The sequence below is a fragment of the Pteropus medius genome, unplaced genomic scaffold (genome assembly GCF_902729225.1).
Source record: "Pteropus medius unplaced genomic scaffold, Ma_sr-lr_union100, whole genome shotgun sequence".
NCBI lineage: Eukaryota > Metazoa > Chordata > Mammalia > Chiroptera > Pteropodidae > Pteropus > Pteropus medius.
This window is the reverse complement of record NW_024354502.1, coordinates 7,874,663-7,894,447: the sequence shown is the minus strand read 5'-3', so window position 1 is coordinate 7,894,447 and position 19,785 is coordinate 7,874,663. Positions and strand designations below refer to the sequence as shown.

Below are 19,785 nucleotides of genomic sequence, written 5' to 3'. Positions count from 1 at the left end.
AAATCTGTTATATCTTTAAATCACTTGTCTCTACAAGTTCCCCTTCCAACCCTTTTTTAGTATAACTTATTATGTATCTGTTGAAGAATGAGAGACATTTACCTAGATTTTTAATTTTTAAATTTTAATAATAACCTTTCCTAGGTCAAGACCATTTTAGGGAAAAAAAAAAAAAATCTCAGCCCCAAAGGTCATTACGAAAGACATAGTACACACACTGGTTCACGTTTTTGCTATAAAAGTTGTCATATGCTGTAAAAACGTTACTAAAAACATATCCCTCATAGTCAAGATTTTTCATGAGTAAAATTAACACCATTAGATCAGGAGAATCAGGGGAATAAAAAAAAGTCATCAAAACATTTTTTCATCAAAGCTAATTTTGCATTAAAAAAAATAACTTTATGGGAATTAAAACTAACACACTGAAAGATTAGGGAAATTTGACCTCTCGATCTTTAAAAAAAAAAAAAAATTCAACTACAGTCCAAATAAACTGAACAAAGATACTAATTTTCCCACCATGTCCACAAGCCTGATGCTAACTTCCCTCTGTGCCCTAAGAATGTTAATTCCTTAAATAAAACTTTTCTAGGAAAGCACAGAATTCCTTTTGATGTCAAAACCATAGAAAGTCCAAAGGTTAGCCTGCCACTCAACATTATGACTGGTCCAAAACCTGAACAGGAAACCCATTTCAAAACTCACCCATACAAGGTACTGCAGTCCCAAAGGGAGAGCAGCTGGTCATTGTTTCACTCGCTGGTGTTTTTGTACTTTGCTTAAGGATTTATTCACAAGGGTGACAATGTCTACCGCATCACCAAGGAGAAACATTCTTTTGGATACAAAGAATCTCAGGCCATTTCTTCTAACACTTTCCCCACCACTAATTACTTTCTCAACATTCTAGAAGGCTAAAAGAGTCTAGTCGAGTTGAATGGCCCAGGATTTAGCCTGCATTATATGCTATCTTGTACTTCACACCCCTCCAAAAATTAAAAAAAGAAAAGCATGAGCCACGTTGGGTGTAAGGGGGTGGGGAGTGGGCATAACAAGATTTATGTGGGAAAAAAATATTACTTCAGTAGAACAGATGGATAGAAATGGCTAATTATATAAAAATGGTTTCATTTACAAAAGGTTACCGGGGCATATAAACTCAGGGAAGCCAGGTTTTGGCAGAAAGTGAGTCATTTGTTTATCCAATGAACATTCACTACTGACGGCCCCTAGGCACCCTGCTTGGCACTAAATGAAAAGACAAAAGTGGTCTATGTCCCCAAAGAGCTCACAGTGTAATACGAGAGAGAGACCTAAACAGATGACTGTAGTAGAATTATAATACTGTATCATAAGGGGTCAGAGAAGAAGCAAAAGTAGGGTATCATGGAGTCTCAAAGAGAGGGGCCTCTGAACCAGTATGAATGGACAGAGGAAGGCAAGAAGCATTTTCTCAGAGTCAGTGCTATAGCTGAATCTTGAAAGAGATAAAGGCGAGTAAAAATTTAGGTGAAGGTGAGTCTAGTGGTAGATGCTGCGCCCGCGGTGGAAGCAGCAAATGCATGATACGAACTGGAAATGTGAATAATCCATAGAGACGTCAGAGAGTCACAGAAGCAATGCAGAAAACTGCACAGAGGATACCTCCACTCATTCAAATCGTCTGTGCTTCCTGGGTTGTGCAGCTGATAAATGTCACTTGCCTGTTATCAATGAGAATTTTGTACCATCCTGAAATCTGATCAAATAGCTGTTTCCTTGAAGTACAAGACACGTCACACATTTTTTAAGCAATCGACTTCTACTATCATCTAATACCATTTTTTAGATTCCATATGAGTCTGGAAGCTAATAGATGAATTAAGGAAATAATTGCCTTTTCTTTTACCTCCCCATAAATTGGATCTAGCCATCAGCAAAACACATGGAAATTCCTTTGAAGAAGGTCTGATAGAGACTGAAACATTATTCTTGAAGGGAATTGGTTTTAATCAAATACTTGCCATTTTTTATCACTTATAGTTTAAATGGTGCTCTGCAGGCCTCAAGCATAATCAAAAAGTCTGAATTTTTCTCTGAAGGTAGTTCTTTTAAAACTCAGACAATGATAATGCCTTCAAAACTGCATGGATTTTTGCCACCAAAAGAATCTGAGCAATGAAGAACCAAAAACTACGTTCTTAAATATATAAAAGTCATATCTCATATACAATAATAGGGGGTGGAAAAGGTGTTGAGGCCACACAGAAAAGCTCATATGATCCTTATGAGCTGTGTAATGGCCAGGAAATGAGACGGAAAATTCTTAAGGGCACATTCTTTACAAAATGCAGAACAACCTCATACAATGGGAGGCCACTGGAAAGTCAGAAAATTTTGATTCTAACTCTGGCTCTTCCACTAATTAACACATCATCCCCCTGAGTCTCTGCTTTTTCACAGTCTCATCCTTCAGTATATCAATTTTTTTTGTGGTTTGGTTTTTTTTTGGTCCTAAAATTAAATTGATAATAAAACTAGTTAATATTTAGGGGGGCATTTATCTTATGCCAAGTATGTCCTTAATGCTTTCCATTCTATATCTCATTTAATCTCACAGAGCAATTTTAATGAGACAGGTACTAGGATCCCCATTATATGGATGAAGAACACAGGAGCTTCAGATAGTTAACTGACATGAAAAGATGCCAAGACAGGATTTCAGCTACACTACAAACTACACTGTTCGCCATCAAACACACTTAACGCTAAACTCAAACCCTGGCGTTCTCACTAAGACATGCAGGTAAATCAGATTCCAGGGGATTTTTAAAACATGTTGTTTTCCTAAAATAAAAGAAACATTTTTGCAGTTTTTCACACAAGATTGCCAAATGTGAATTCAGTATCCATTTGCAATAAAAATATTCTAATCTGCAATTTTCCACTTTATTTTACCTCCAAGCAGATATTTTCTACAACGGCTTCTGCTATAAAGTCAGGGGTGCTTTGGAATACAATGCCAGATCACTCCCTAGGATGCCCCCACTTTCATTCTCAATGTCTATAGATTAGAATGAGTATTCTGGGACCTTTCCTTCCATAAGCCTTTCATCAAAGAATTCGCTCTACAGAAGGGAGTGAGGGAGAGGACATCTGAGTAACTCTCTCTTCCTTGGCAGTCTTCCTGGTCTTCGCCGTTCTGCTTTTCTCTCTGAAAATACTGAATCCCAACAGGAGCAAGACATTGCCACCATCATTGAATGAATTGGTGCTGGTGTGCCTTTAATAGCCCACTTTAATTGTACCTTCGTAGTTTCTGCAGAAGCCCACCTACCACAAATGTATTAACAATCTCTTACCCTGTCCCTGGGGGATTACAACTGCTCCATTTTCTGTTCTTTCAACCCAACCCCTACACTACTTGCCTTCCTCTTAACACAGTCACAAAAGCTGAGAACAAAACAAAAAAATTACAGGATTTTAGCCATGTGTTACTTAGGTATATTAAATTATGGCATTTAATTTCCAGGGGAGGGGAAGGGAGGTCTTATAAGAGTGTGATTAATAGCATAAAAATGATAGCATGCTTGCCGCCACAACTGTGAGACAAGAAATGTTAATTTTTAGTTATTTTAAAACCATAACATCATCAAGTCCATTATAGAGAACTGACGGCTACTTCTGACCTCAGACCAAGGCAAGTTAATGGCCTTTCTCACCCTAAGATACCATGCCAGGCCAAAAATAGCAAAATGTGTTAAAAATAGATGTTTTAACTGAGGCCCATTATGTTTAGGGACGTGTTTATTTCTAAACTTTTACATCATGCACCATAGCACAATGCAAAAAGGACAATTCTCACGTGGTAAATCTCACCATTGTCCTAGGAAGTACTGTTTCACACCTGGAAGAAAAATTTGTGTTTCTAAAACTAGACACCATTACAGGGCATCTTAAAATTACAACAGGAAACATTTGACTTTATTATTTGGAAAATTTAAATTTGTTTTCCAGTAAGATCCGTCTGCTTTTTCTCAATCAGATCAATATGAACAAAACTCTCCAAAAATAAAACCACTATAAAGTCATCATGAGATCAAGTATGTTAAAACAAAAATATTGTATCAAATGTCCACAGTTTTGTTTTTTAGCAATAAAGGAATGGGCTAATTTAAGGTTATGTGGGTGTCAATATTCTCTACAACAAAAAAGTTCCAAACTTACAGATAATGCAACCAAAAACACCATCTTAGGCTAATTGTAATTAATACTGAGCTGACCATATTTTTAAAAATTCAACTTCAAATAACTTTCTCATAAGTTGCCCGTACCTACATCGCCAATCACATCTTTGCTGGTTGGTCTTCCCAACTTCATTTAATTTCCCTCACTCATTCTAAAGTTCTTCTGAAACTGAAAACAGAGAATTAAGTTTGTGGTAAGGGAAAGAAACCTGAAATCTCAGAACAGTGAGGCTTGTGCTAACGATTAAACTCTTCCAATCAGTTTCTCAATCTGTGTTACCAAGATACCCTATGGAGTGTGGTACTTACGGCTCAAGAAATTTTTCTACTTTTGAGAGCTGAGTGACAAGAACAATCAATAGTAGTAGAACTGGTAGGGCTTTGGGAATGGAGAGACAGACTTTCCACCCTTATTTGAAGCATATAATTTGATCAAATTCCTTCTCAGGATAAAAAAATGCTTTTAGCTAAACTCTGAACTTGAGTAATCTAACAACCACATCTGAAATTTAAACTTTTGAATGAGCCTGGTACACAAAAAGCACTTAATAAATACACATTCAATGCATGAATGAATAAATCTACAGAACAGTCCTCTAGACAATTAAAGAACATTTATGGGGAATACTGTTCTACTAAATACTCTCCATCTAGCCCCCACTGTTCCTATTAGTTGTCATGAATATATCTTCTTACAATGTGGCCAATCACTCAACGGTCACCTAAGTGTTTAATAATTCTGGTTGTCAAAACCTGCCTGGCCCTAATCCTATATTCTGAATATAAAGAATTCAAGAACTAAATCCCAGCGTCATTAAACACACACGTTTTCTGCCTATGCCCTAGTTGATACCTCCACACCTCCCTTCCTAGCCTAGTTTAATTGGCTCCTAAATAGCCATTCTCATTCTGGTGCCCTCACCCCACAGCACATGGAGTAAGCAGCTTGACAGAGGTTTTCTAAACTCAGGAATCAAGCACCAGCTCTTACTCAGTTGTTCTCAATTAGAAAGAGGTGAAAGAGAACACCATCATACCAGCAGCCTGCTTAGTCCCAACTGATGCCTTCTCCCTGACCTAGTAACCTGTTAAGGTGGACCTTGAGGAACGTACATATTAGATTGGGAAGAAAATTGAAGAAATCTGCAAATGACTGGTCTTACCGCCCAAGCTCTCCCAGACAACCTGAATGGGGGAGGTTGAAGATGCCCCACTTGGACCTGCATGAGAACCCAGACCAAGGCTAACCGGTAATTACAGGGTTTACAGAGCACAAGATACAAAAGACTTTTCTGAGCTAGAAAAAATAGGACTTGCTGAAGTGACTATGTTCGAGATGCTACCTCTTCTGATCCACTGCAAGCACCCACATCAGAATTATTAAAGAGCACAAAGTCTATACTACCTGCTATGGTCTGAATGTTAGTGTCTCCTCAAAATTCATAAGTTGGAACCTATGCCCCAAAGTGATGAAATTACAAGATGGAATCTTTGAGAGGTAATTAGGTCATGAGGGCAGAACTCCCATAAATGTGATTACTGCCCTTACATGAGGCTCCAGAGACATCCTTCTCCCCTTCTACTATGTAAGGATATAGGGAGAAGTTGGCAGTCTACCACCCAGAAGAGGGCCTGCACCCAAACTCAACCCCCTGATCTTGGACTTCCAGCATCCAGAACTATGAGAAAAATCTCTGCTGTTTATAAGCCCCCTAGTCGTGGTATTTTGTTATAGCGGCCTGAGCGGATTAAGATTCCACCAGAGTACTTGTCATAATGCATCCTGCTCAGACTTGGCTGAGTGTACCATTTCCCTCACTGGACCACCGACTTAAAGACTGAGGAGATCAGATATTCATTCAACAATTCAGCAACCAAGTGAGAAAGCAAGCTGGGCACATTATAGAATTCAGTTGTTGTCAAGCTTCCCTGACAAGCATCAGGGTCACGTATATAATCTTCAAGACACAGATGCCCAGAGCTCAGGTCCTACCAGATGCTGAGTCTATGCAGACTCGTGTTTTGAAAAGTCTCTGGAAGACTCTGCAAGCACAACACAGGTTAGACTCAGGGTGAGGTGTCAGGTAAGTGTCCAGGTTCCAGAGCTGAATCCGATCTGGGGTCAAATGCTAACTCTGTCTTATTCTTTCTGTGACTCTGAGCAAGTCATTTAACACGTCTAAGCCCTCACTGCCTCATATGTAAAATAGAGATTGGTTTAATGTATACTACATAGAGCTTTAGCAAGGATTAGAAAAGACAGTGTGTGTTAAGTACAGTATCTTCCTGGTACACAGTTAATGCTTAACATATGTCAGGTATTTCGGCTCAGGGCCCAAAGCACAGTGCCTTCCTTATATAATCCATATTGCACCACAATGGATGTTAATTAAATGGAATTCAAATGATATTTTATTCCTAACAGAGTTGTGGATAGGAGTTATAGATTTTTACACTGTTAAGCATATATATCCTCCTGCAGAGATATTGTTACAAGTTGAGGAAGGGTTAGGGAAAAATGTGTAGAAAGAGAAGAGTCTATTCAACTTATATATTTAACAAAACAGAATTTAGATGTCAAGTTTATACAGTATGGGCACAAAGATGCTGAAGCTATTAAAATAACCTATTTGCTAAAGCTTTGGTCACATTTCTCTCTCCCATGGGAACAAGAGACAAAGGGTAAGGATAAAGAGCAACACCTTCAGCAGTGCCATTTTGCCACTGAAGTCATATACCATAGCTTAATCGATGGGCAATATTTTGAGTGTCATTAGAAGCTTCATCAGAAAGTTAATGTTTCCTTTAGATTTATTTAAAGGGATTTAAAGATTCGTTCTTTTTTTTTTTTTTTTTTTAGTTCTTTTGTCTTGGTATTCTTACACGAGAATATTTTACATTCAAAGTCTAGTGGAAGACAGCACCATTTCTACAGTAGCAGTCACTGAGGGAAAATAATTCGCTTAATAGACATTCGCTTTACAGCAAACTTTAATGGAATGCATCTATTATATAATTGGAAATTAAGAGGTACATATTCACATGCATTTATCTGTCCTTGTGTGTGTGTGGGTGTGCGTGCACGCGCGTGTGTGTGTGTGTTACTTTATTTAGGCAAAAAGCAGTGTTTTTACTTAAATAAAATGGACTCTTGTTTCAGAGCATTAAAAAAGGAAAGCTTCATCCATTCTGCATTTTCACAGCCAACAAATCTTGTGTCTCTGTGTATCCTCCCTTATAATCTATTTTAAAGGAACATTTCAAGCACACGAAAAATAAAAGAATACCATTCCTTAGATGAATCTGACTTGTAAATAAGGAAAGCTACTAAGTGTTTAGTGTTTTTGGTGTCTCTATAATAAACACTATAAATAATCTCAGAATAAACCGCTCATCTGGCTCTCCTCAGTGAAGCTTCATTTTTTAGGAAAGACAGCACAATATCTGGCATATTCTCTGGCACCCGACCCTCACCTCTTTAAAAAAATAATAAAAAGTGGGAGGAGTAAGGTTGCCGATCAAACAAAACAGAGTCTGAGAACTTAAGCACTCTTGTGCAACGCTCAGGTATCATCTTTCATTTATATGGCTAGTTATAGTTATCAATTGCCTAAAGTTTTGTGAAATCACACCGCCAAATTTTTTTTTCATACCACCAGTACCTTTATGGAGTTGGGAGCCTCTTTAGGTAAATCATTTTAGGGGCAAGAGTACAGAAACAATCCATCCCCAAAATGCTTTCTGTTCTAAGCACTTGGCATAAAGCTACTGTGTCCACCGATTTCATACTGTGGCCTCCCAGACATCAAGGAAACACTCTGAATCCTAAGGACTAATTGCACATCCACATACTTCCTCTTCTACAGAGCTTTTTAATTGGGCACTTTAAGTTGCCAAGTGTGTTCGAAAATGGTATTTCAGAAGAGCACAAAAGTGACTGCAGATCTAGAATTGGAATATTTAGCCTCCCTTTGGATGAGGAACCGATGCTCTTATTTTAAGCTATTCATTCTCCAGTAGATGACAACATGAAGCGGGAAACCAAGTACCTGTGTCTACTTAATTCAGCTCGCATTCATAATAATATAAATGTTTCAACGCAAAAAAGATCATATAAAAAGGTTGGAAATCTAAAATTAAAAATCACTATTCAAACTGGGTGTATATATTAGATATATGTACTTTTACTTCCTGTAAGCAATTAGCTTAATAGTAGACAAAAAGGGATAACTATTTAGGGGCTTAATTTGACTAGTTAGACTCAGTAATTCTTGAAGCCTCCCTTCTCCAGCTAAACCCTGTGCTTTGATTCAAAAGAAAGGGGTCGATATCACATACGAGACTCTGCAACATCACACGGCCACATAAAACTGTCATCCTGAAATACTGCGCTGCATGATTTTGTTACTGCTTCTTTTATTCTTGCAGCAATGGACACACAACCTCAGAGGATGAATTCGCCACTTCAAGGCTTATGCCTACCGCTGGACAGAAACAATAAAAACAGTCTGGGGAACAGGAGCCCCCAGGGATGTAGGCGCTGCCATCCAATCTGACAGCAGATCCACCTCCGAAATTAATAATTTTTATACTTCCCACTTCTGAATTGTCTTTTCCACAGATGAGAATATACCTCCATTCCTAGGAAGGAGTCTAACCCTGAAATTAAATCCAATGCTACAAAACCACTGAGTCAAATTCTTTCATCAACTATTCATATACTAAAGCTAAAACCTTAGCTTCAGATTATGAACACAGTTTTCGAAATAACTACCAGGTATTGGAAGGGTTCTTGAACGAAGGGCCATAAGGCAGGCCTATAAACACTACAAAAACCCATGTAAAAGTCTGAAGTGTACTTTTCTAAAAGGTTTTAGAATCCATAGAGTAGTCTGTTACTTTAAAAATTCAGCAACTATGAAATTGTTTCTTTAATTATGGGGGGAAATCATAAACAAAGCTATACCAATTGGACAGAATATAGAATAGGAAATAAATAGTTTGTTCAATCTAATGTGTTTACCTAGAAGGAATACAATAACAAACTTTTATCATATACACTATAACAGAAAAAAATTTTCTTTAGTAAAAGATAAGTTGGATTCATGCACGTAATTGGAAAGCCTTTGTTGTTATCGTTGTTATGTATTAATGGACAAAGATTCTTTATCACATTGAGCAGAATTTAAAAACCTGGTAGAAACAACCCATTCTCAGGCTAATAAAACAAGCCTTTACAGATAATTATGTTTTATTACTCTCTATTTTATGCGGATTGTGTTATACAAAACAAATACCAGATGCCTATTTGTTTTATTCATTTCAGGGGGAAAAAAATGTGCAAGTACCTCTGTGAATAGAACTGCTTTTAATTAAACACAGTGCACAACGAGCACATAAAAATTAATACTGTTTGAAGCCAGCAGGTAGAAAGTAAATGTATCAGGCAACAACTGAGGAATACCTCTTTTGTGCTCGAGCTGAGTTGAGAAAGGAAACATTGCTAGGATTATTACTTGGGGCCTAAAGTCAGCAAGAGATATTTGAACAAGGTCATTCACAGACTTGTTTGGGGGAAATTAAGGCCAATGTTCATAAAAATATCAAGCCTGGAGGTGAGGGGGAACAAAATCAACGTATTTTATCGGCATCTGGATTAAACCAGAGCCTGTATTAGCCCTCCTTTATGAAATCAGGTGAGTCCATTCTGACCTATTAGAGCAAAGCTGTTGAGATGGAATGAACCAGGTTCATTTCTACTACATCAGAATACTGCCATCTGATTTCTGGTATGCCTAAGACTTAACCTGCAAACACTTAAAAGAAGGACATGTCATACAGTGGTTACTATCTGATTAATATACCCATGCTATAAAAAAAAAAAAAAAAGTGTTGGGGAGAGGCAGAGAAAAGAACAAATTTGGCCATTTTTGTTCAGACCCAAAAGAAATAAATCATATCTGTTCAACTGTCAGTTGAAATCAGAAAGTGAAAATTCAGCACGTAGCATTTTATTCCCACAATGAGAAAAATGTGGTATTTTTCTTTGACTTTTTTTCCCTTTGCTTTTGCTTTGTTTGCTTTTGATCAAATCACAGTAAGACTCACTCACTAGCCCGGTCCTAGACTTTGGTATCGTCTAGCCCGTTATGATTTATACTCACTAGTGCCAAGAGAGAAAATAAACAGACATTTTGAAAGCACCATGTGAAGAAATGTGAAGCAGTTTGCAATTGTATCTGGTAACCAACTTTCTACAAAGAATATTGACGAATCTTTTCCAAATCACACTTTCTTAAGGGGTCAAACCCTACCTTCGACTATCGGATTGTCTTTTTGGATAATGGACTTTGGTCTTCAAGTTAAATGGAAAAAATAAACTGTATTTTCTTTTTATGTTAAAAAGCAATTAAAGTCATTTTTTTCACCTTTTAAACAGAAATGGACAACTGAGAAAATAAAGCTTTTAAATTGCTAATTCCCACTCCTGAAAAACTCATTTTGCTTAAAAAAAAAAAAAAATAGGGTACTCCTCATTCTCAGACCAAGGATCAGGGTGAATATACAGAGACTATGATCAGAATTAAATGTCACATTTTATACTCTGTTATAATCTAACCAAATGCTTATTTCAAGCTTACAGTTATTAAAATGAGAAATGTATATATACACACACATATGTATATACATACACACAATGATTGACATGGAACAATGATTGATATATAATTGACTGAAAAAAATTAAAAAATGGGATATATATACAAAATGGTCCTCTTTTAAAGAAAATAATTAATATGTTATGTGCCTAGAAAAAAGAAACATACACTCAACTAGTAAAGGAGGTAAATGGGAGATGTATTATAGGTGACTTTCACTGTCTGTAATATTTGAACTTTGAACAAGGCTCAAGTATTACTTCTATAATCTGCAATCTGGATTTTAAAAAAAAAAAAAAAATTTTTTTTTCTTTCAGAACATTCACCAGATTGTGGTTTATGCTATAACCCCTGAGTGGTTCTATCTTAAAAGTTAAATGTAAAATTGCACTTCTGAGATGAGAACCTTTATGAGCTAAACAGCTTGACTTGAATGGCAGTTGGAAGATAAGGGAGAGTCTGGAGACAGGAAGAGTGTGAGTGTGTGTACGTGAGCACACGTGTGTGTCCGTGTGAGCACAAGCCTTCACAGGGGGAAGGGTGCGTTATTGAAAAAGTAGTGAGTAAAAGGAGGGAACAGAGAGTAGGATGGGGTGACCCAGACTGGAGGAAGGGCTTTCAGACAAAGAAGTGCCTCTCATGGTCCCTGTATAACCGCAAGAGAGTATCTAGGAAAAAAGATGTATAAAATCCATCCTTGTCATGCTAGTGGGAGATGCCAGGCGCTGCTCCACAGGGAAGTGTCAACTAAAGGCCTGCATCAAAGAACCAAGTGGATGATCTATGGGAACTGAAATCGGCCTGGGGGAAACCATGTCCCTGGTGGACGAGGCCACAGAACTGTATGCCTGCCCTTCCTGCATCTGTGTATGTTGAGGGATTAGAGTCCTGGGAACCCATGGACTACAGGAGGCTGGCTGAACATGGCATGCTGGTGCCCCACTCGTCAGCGGCCAGTGGGGACCGAGGTTCTGGTCCGAACAGCACAGAAGGAGCAGTTGAAGCGCCCAAGGAGTGAACACACATGCCTGGAGAGTCCCACCATGATTCTCTTTAATGACTTCACTCTCAGTCCGCATCCCAAAAAGAAGCCAAGGTCCAAAGCAAGAGAAACTGTACCTGGCCAAGACCTGAGGCCTATCTTAGACAATACACGTGGTTCAAGTTCCATAAAGCAGGCTTCTAGGGATGGTACAGAATTATGACTGGGAACCTACTCATAGCTAAAATGACAATCAAAGGCACAAGTTATCTCAAAGCTGTGAATCGTCATCTGATCTCGGTGAATCTCTAATTTCACTCCTACTGTGCTGCCCCTCAAGGCGGGGAGGTTTTTCTGAACTTCTTTTTTCTTATTTTTCTATTCACCATGCCCTTTAGAATGTTTATTTCAAACAAAGTTTAAAAATTCTAATAACTCAATTCCAAAAGTCTTTCTTTCTGCACTATAGGCCACCATGACCAATGACACTCATTTAACAGGATTTCTTAAGGATCTACTACATGCTCATCACTGTGCTAATACCTGGGAAACATTAAAAACAAATACATAAGTCTTGAGACAAGACTTACAGATTTACGTCTAAATAAAATGAAAAGTGTGAAACAGCCAAATAACTCTGTGATTAAAAGCTATGTGGAGGCAACTGGTAGAGAGAAAGAACTCATCAGGTTCATCTTTCCACCATGAAAGGAGGTGCTGTATACTTTGATCCCAAGATATTTTTCTTTCTGTCTGGCCCCTTTGATCTATATTTGAAGAAGACCATGCTAAAGAAAACTAAAAAGGAGATGAGAAATTCCAGAATACGCCTCCATCTGTTTTGGTTCTAGAATTTCTAGATTAAAGACAGGACAGGCTAATTAACTACAGTAACATTTAACTAAGCACCTATAAAGCATGACACCACTGCAGTGGGGGAGAGGGGTGAGCTCTAGCATGCAGAAAATGAACTTTTACCTTGAAAGGTGTGTAAACCCACAGAGACCAAAACTAAATAATAATAGTACAAGGTAGAATGATCTGAGGGTGAAAACTGCCCTGAGTCTAAATTCCAGAATTTCCCCAGGCCCTGATTGACGAGACATAAGGAGGACCCTCAAAGCCTGCATGCCCAGAACCCTAAAGTTATACAAAGTGAGAGACTAGAGGGAGGAGAAAAACTTCAGAATCCTTCTACAGGTGTTATAAACAAACCCTTACATCACCTGCACAGTGTGGACAGAGAAATGCTTAATCGAGGCTTTGCTGATGAGGCTGGTGATAAGCAGGGAATACCCTGGGCTGTTCTGCTATCTGAAAAATTACTAGACCATTTTTATACCTCCAAGAAGAACTCAAATGACAGGCTTCAAATGACAGGTCTTACACCATCTCCTGAATAGGAGCAAACTGAGAAAGCCTGAAAGCCACCATACCTGGGAATTTCAAAAGAGAATATTTTAGACTTTCCAAAACATGTCCAAAATATCCAATTAATTTACCTCATCTAATTAAATGAGTTAATTGGAAATACAGTATGGTATTTTTATCTCACTGCTATGTGAATCTACAAGTCAGCTTACTGAGAAAAAGAAGGGCTATTTTTATTTTGTGGAGAAGAGATAAGAGGACTTTGAGACAAGGAGAGGGGGACCAAAAAGAAAAAAAAAAGTAGTATTTGATTCTTGGTAGGAAATAATATCCAACACTGACCCAATAACGTTCCCGGGAAAAAAAAAAAAAGAAATTGGAATTTGAATATTTACTCCACATGCAAATACAGGCCTATAGTCACTACTGTATGTAAAATATACACCTTCTTCTTGTCTGGAGCCAAGTAATATCAAATTTGGGATGAGACCAGGAAAATCTGTTTTCTCATATTTAATAAACTATTCACTAGAGTCCCTTTTTCAAAAGCTGCTGTTAGAGAACAGTCTATATGTTTCTGTGATTTACGACAAGGACATAATCCCGTTCTAATAGGCTTTTTTTTTTAGATATGGTGGCGTTTCAAGGAAGAGGGTTTGACCTGTGGCACATCCCAATCACACCGCAAGCCCTGACAGTGTGGAATCTAGTAGAAATCAGATCGCGTCTGGATTTGGTGGCAGAAAAGGTATTATAAGAAAGCTCTTACAATGTGTTTGTTCATAACCGCACCTGGAACTCCTGAGAGGAAGAATGAAAACCTAAGTCATAACGCATCCTAATCTTCCCAGATCTTCAAACCACAGGCTAAAATTTCCTCCCTGACATTCGTGCTGACTGCTGTTCTAAGTTCATCATCAAGGACCGTCACACACACTGCTTTGATTTAACATGCAGAAACGGTACAGAGGTCTGGGTCCCGCTGCCGTTGACAATGCCATCCTAAAGGAAAAGTTGTCGGTCGTTAATAGCCATGGAAATTGTTGCAAGCAGAAAGTTATTCACTGTTATCGCTTCCTGATTTGCTAAGTGCCCCATCATAATGGGATCAGGTAGTTTAGCTACTTGAATTGCTAGAGAAGAAAAAATAGTTTTATCTTCCTATCTTGCACAGGTTTATCTCAGAAAGTCATTTCAGGTGATCCCACTGGCACATCTGCCACCTTTTTAATGCATTTTCAAGAGGCAGGAACAAAAAGATCCATGTGATTGCTCAGCTTCACAGAACTGGTAGGAATATAATACTTTTGTAAAAGGAGAAAGAATCTTGTTTAAAGACATAAAGTCATATTAGTGACATGCACCCTTAGTTGAACAATTTATGGGTAATGAAAATCTGCATTGTGGCAACAGTTACAACAGGTGGTTGGAATTCTGGGCACATGCCAAACCACCCTGAGCTTCTATACCACTGGCAAGCCACTGTATCATATTGCACATGACAATTATAATGAGCTGTAAACAGAGAGGTCAAGTGAAAGAAATGAAATTAAAATGATGATAAACACACACAAGGGTTAAGTCTGAAATTATAGGAGTCTGAGAGTCTAACATGATATAATAGAACAGACAGAATAATGACAGCAACAATGGTTATTTATCGAATACCTACTATGTACCAAGTACTGTTCTAAGAATATTACATGTACTATTATTACTCATTTAATCCTCACAGTAACAACCCTCTGCAGTAGGAATTATTATTCTCCCCAGTTTGTAAGTGAAGAAAAGAAAGCAGAGAAGTAAGTTGCCCAGCTAGTGGCAGAGCCACCATTGGAAACCAAGCCACTAGTCTGCAGAGCCCAAGTGCATAACCTCCAGCAATACATGGCTGAAAATCAAAAGATGTATGTCCTCACCCCGATGCTACTCACACAGGCTCCATGACCTTGGGCAGCTTGCCTAACCTCCCTGGGTCACTATTTCTGTACCTATATAACAAGAGTTACACTAGATCTTTAAGGTCACTTCCATGTTCTTATTACTCTTCTGTCCAGACAAAACTACCTGACACCATGATAGCGTGACTGCACGCCATGCTCCTATTCCCGGACAAACATACGACAGACACACAGACATATACTGTACCTACGTACCTGCTAGCCAGCAATGAGCTCATAGGTCTCTACACAGGAAAACTAGATGAGGAAAACAGAGGCCTAAAGAGTCTTAGCCACCAACACACCCTAGAATGTCTACTCCACCTAGTGACTTTGTAGCCACTGTAACATCATAGCGCAAAGCATGATGCACATGTTTGTGGTGAGGTTGGTGTAAGTTGTATACAAGAAGAATACATACAATTATGTGCAGTACGAAATAGGTGATGATGACAATAAATGACTATGTTACTGGTTTATGTATTTACTAAACTATACTTTTTATCGTTAGAGTGTACTCTTTCAACTTACAAAAAAAAGTTTGCTGTAAAACCATATCATGTTAGGCCAGCAGCAGCCTCATAGATCTCATTTACCATGTCTCTTGACTGCATCATTTTCTCCCGTGTTTGATTTAACCTCATGTTGTTTTGTACAGTAACATGCTGTACAGCCTTGTAGCCGGGGAGCTATACGCTATCCCACATGGCCTAGGTGTGGAGTAGGCTACCCAACCTAGGGTCGTGTATGTGTACTCTATGAAGTTTACACAATGATGAACTCACCTAAGATGCATTTCTCACAGTGGATTCCAGTCATTAAGAGACGTGTGACTGACTGTATCGATGACAATACTGTACTGCATATATGAAAGTTGCTAAGAGAGCAGAACTTAAAATTTGTAACTATGAGGTGATGGATGTTAACTAAACTTATTGAGGTAAAAGCATTTTGCAATATATACATATACCGAATCATTATGTTGTATACCTAAAAGTAATATATGTTAACTACATCAATAAAAAAACGGTTTTACCTTGGTATTTAACTTCTTTGCTCTCTTTTATCCTACTTAGGTTACTCAGACATGGCCAAGTCTAAAATAAGTGCAAGAAAATACTACTCTGTCTTTTACCTGTACTAAACATTCAGGTACTTAAATTCTATCTTAACATAAAATACTGTTCAATTTTTTAAAAACATGTAATATAACTCTACAATATAAATACAGAAAATATTATATATTTCCACTCTTTGAATCAATAAAAGACTGACTGCCCTACATTTACAGGTCTTCAGCATTACCCTTGCATACTTAAAAATTCAGTTATCATAAAAGGTATTGCTTAAAAGTGGCTTTTTTAACACAGTGTGAATTTTAAAGAAGCATGCAGCATATAAGAAATGGTGTTTTTAAGAAAAATTTATTCTCTGCCTCTCGGTAAAGCAAAAGCATTTCAGTATTAGATCCCCACTGATTAGATTTTCGGATTGGTTCAGATACACAGACCTAGAAATCATTTGGGAAAATGACCTTACCAAGCTTTGTAAAAACATAAAACATAATTCATACTTAATCAAGTGTCACATGACTACCACCAAATCTGAATCAATTTTTAAGACCTAGTAAGAAGCCAAGTAATTGTGATACAGTATATCCTCCATTTTATCTATATACTTTGAGTATTTTATTCAATATCCTGTGCAATTCCACAAGCTAACACAAACAAGCCAGGAGATTTTAAACGCAGGAAATGGAGGCCAGTGGGAGAAACAATGGTACACCTTCCTCTGCTTTTTCTTTCCCTTTGCTTTTTAATTAAATGGTAAATCTCAATATGAATTCATTAGAAGCCTGATAGCTCAATTAAGCACTATGTCACTATATACTCTAGGGCAATGCTTCAATATCAGTTAACAGAGTTTGGATGTAACTTGAGCAAAAAATGGAAGCCAAAAGTTATATTCAACCAACCATTTGGGAGAAAAATTACAATTAAGGAAGGACAAAAAGTCCCAATACCTACAGATTGTTAAAATTAAATGATAAGAAGACCATAATGGTTTCCCCTGTAGCAATAAATTCTTTAAATTCATATTATGCAGTAAACCCCCTCAGATCATTTTAATTCGGTTTCACTGATACTCCTATCCAACAGAACAGGAAGGAAGGAAGGACGAACGGAACGAAACTGGCTCAACCATCTCGACTCTCCTCACTCATCGCTCGCTCGCTCGCTCAACTCAAACTCAGCCTCCGCGCATCTTTATCATCTACTAAGCACTCATCCATTGTGTTACTTGTGTTAGCTGTTGTTGTTTATTTAACGAACGAATGAACATTTTATGTGTATTAACGAACGAATTTGTTGTATTTACCCTTTTATTTACCACACTGAACGAAACTGCCACACATTTGTACGCACATTCTTGTTCTTTGTTGTTGTTTAACGATGATGATGTGATGATTTGAGGATGGATGATGATGATGATGACGGACCATTTGTTCATGGACGAATGCAGGCATTTACATAACGAATGAAAATTAATCGAACGACCTCTAAATAAATGAATGAATGGCTCGAATAAACAAGAAGGAAGGAAGGAAGAAGGAAGGAAGAAGGAAGGGAAGGAAGGAAGGAAAGGAAGGAGGGAGGGAGGGAGGAAGGGAGGAAGAAGGAAGGAAGGAAGGAAGGAAGGAAGGAAGGAAGGAAGGAAGGAAGGAAGGAAGGAAGGAAGGAATTACCTTGGGGGGCAAAAAGTTTATTTGAGGAAACATCCTATTTGAAGACAAAAAGAAACTCTTAGTGAATCAGCAAATGGTACACCAGAACGTGGAAAACTCAGGGAAGGTCTGTGCCATAAACCAGAGTGACATCTCCAGAATCCAACCATTTATCCAACCAAAACTGGGTGCCGAGGCACGGTGCTAGGCTGTGAAGACACATCAGTGAGTGAGCTCAGTGTTACTCTCCCAGTGAGGACATCTTTCCCCTCCATATTTAAAACTGCAAAACCCTCACCTCCACTCTCCAAATCACCTGGTAAGCTTCTCAAAAACCTGAAACTTCGTCCCTAGAGTCTGACTGGCCAAGAGTAGGGCCCAGGCCCCATTTTCAGAAGCTCCCCAGGTTGACATTCACCACTTTAACTCCTTTCTGTTACAGCTTTTCTTCTCAGCATCTAGCACCTTGTAAAACGAGCCATAATTGGCATGGTATCAGTCTCCAGCCACTAGACAGTGAGCATCTTTAAAGAAGGGATGTGGGACTCTTTTGCTCACTGTTCAATCCCCAGTGCCTACACATAGTAGGTGTCCAGTAAGTACTTGTTGAGTAAATTAATAAAAAATCAACATGAATCCTCTCATCAGGGTCTGTACAATCTACTGGAGAGAGAGAGAGAGAGGAAAAAAAAAACAAAACAAAAAACAGTTAAAGGAATATACAACCACAGCTGTGGCAAGTACTAACTGTTCTGTATAAGAGCGCATACCAGGAGAATTTGACCATGCCTGAGGCCATCAAGGAAGTGACAGTGGAAGAAGAAACGCGTTGCTGGGGGGCAGCTTTCTAAGAAAGAGAGAAGAAGGGTTGCGAGAGAAGGAGGAGGGAGAATGTGGCTCTGCCATGGGGCTGGGCATAGAGAGGCAGGCAGAGCTGGAGCACTCCACCTCCACAGCATGGGAACGGACTACGAGAAGCCTCCAAGCCGAATTCAAGTACAAAGGTGGCATGGTCATATTTTTCATCGGCGGTGCTGGGGATGACTTCCACCAATCTGTCAGGGTGCTGGAATGTATTCAGAAAGTGTGCAATCCATCCTATGCCTCCACCCATCAGCTCCCGTCCTGGGTACTCCTGGGAATATAGAAAAAAGCAGACTAATGACAGGCGCCCCAACAGGCAAGCCCTAAGCAACAGATCAGATGTCCCTTCACCCCTTCATGGTCCTCCAATCCCCAAACGCCATATGCCACGACATCTTGGGCGGGCGGGCCAGCTTGATCCAGGGCCATTTTCTTTACTCAAGCAAACGGCCCAAGACATTCTGGGCCCCAATCAAAACTAGCTAGCACCACAGGCCCACACCACAATACCAGGAAACTTTTTATTTCTCATAGTGCTGATATGTGTCATAAACTCCCAGAAATCCAAATTGGCGACAAATACCAGGAGTCCAGTGGTAACTCAAAGGAGACTCCCATGCATCTGGAGTTCTTTGGGAACTTGCTAAGCATGGTAGACAAGTTTTCAAATGGAGAACTTATTCTTAGGAGCACCAGGATATTTTTCTTTTAACCGTACAGGTAAAAAGAGTTATAAAATGCATCCCTTGTTGCTCTACTTTCTTAAACAAAGGACGGTGTACACATGAGATGGCTCAGGGCCAACACTGTACTGTGGTGTGCTTCATCAAATATTTACAGAAGCTCAGGTTGGTGACAGGCACGGTGCTAGGTGGTGGGATTTACAGGCACACTCCTGAAGAGTCTGTAGGACACACTCTCGGGCACTGGGCCAGCTGTTCTTAAATTGCAGTGCTTCTTTACTTCTTCTGGCTGTTACATTTATAATTTCCTGGCCTGCTTCTTTACATTCGGG

General features: G+C 38.8%; 1 protein-coding gene across 2 annotated transcripts in view; it reads right to left on the bottom strand.

Moving 5' to 3' along the window:
• The window catches only part of EXT1 (exostosin glycosyltransferase 1), a 259,408-nt gene that overhangs the window by 227,204 nt on the left and 12,419 nt on the right, over positions 1-19,785 (bottom strand). The gene's annotated exons all lie outside the window — the stretch shown is intronic.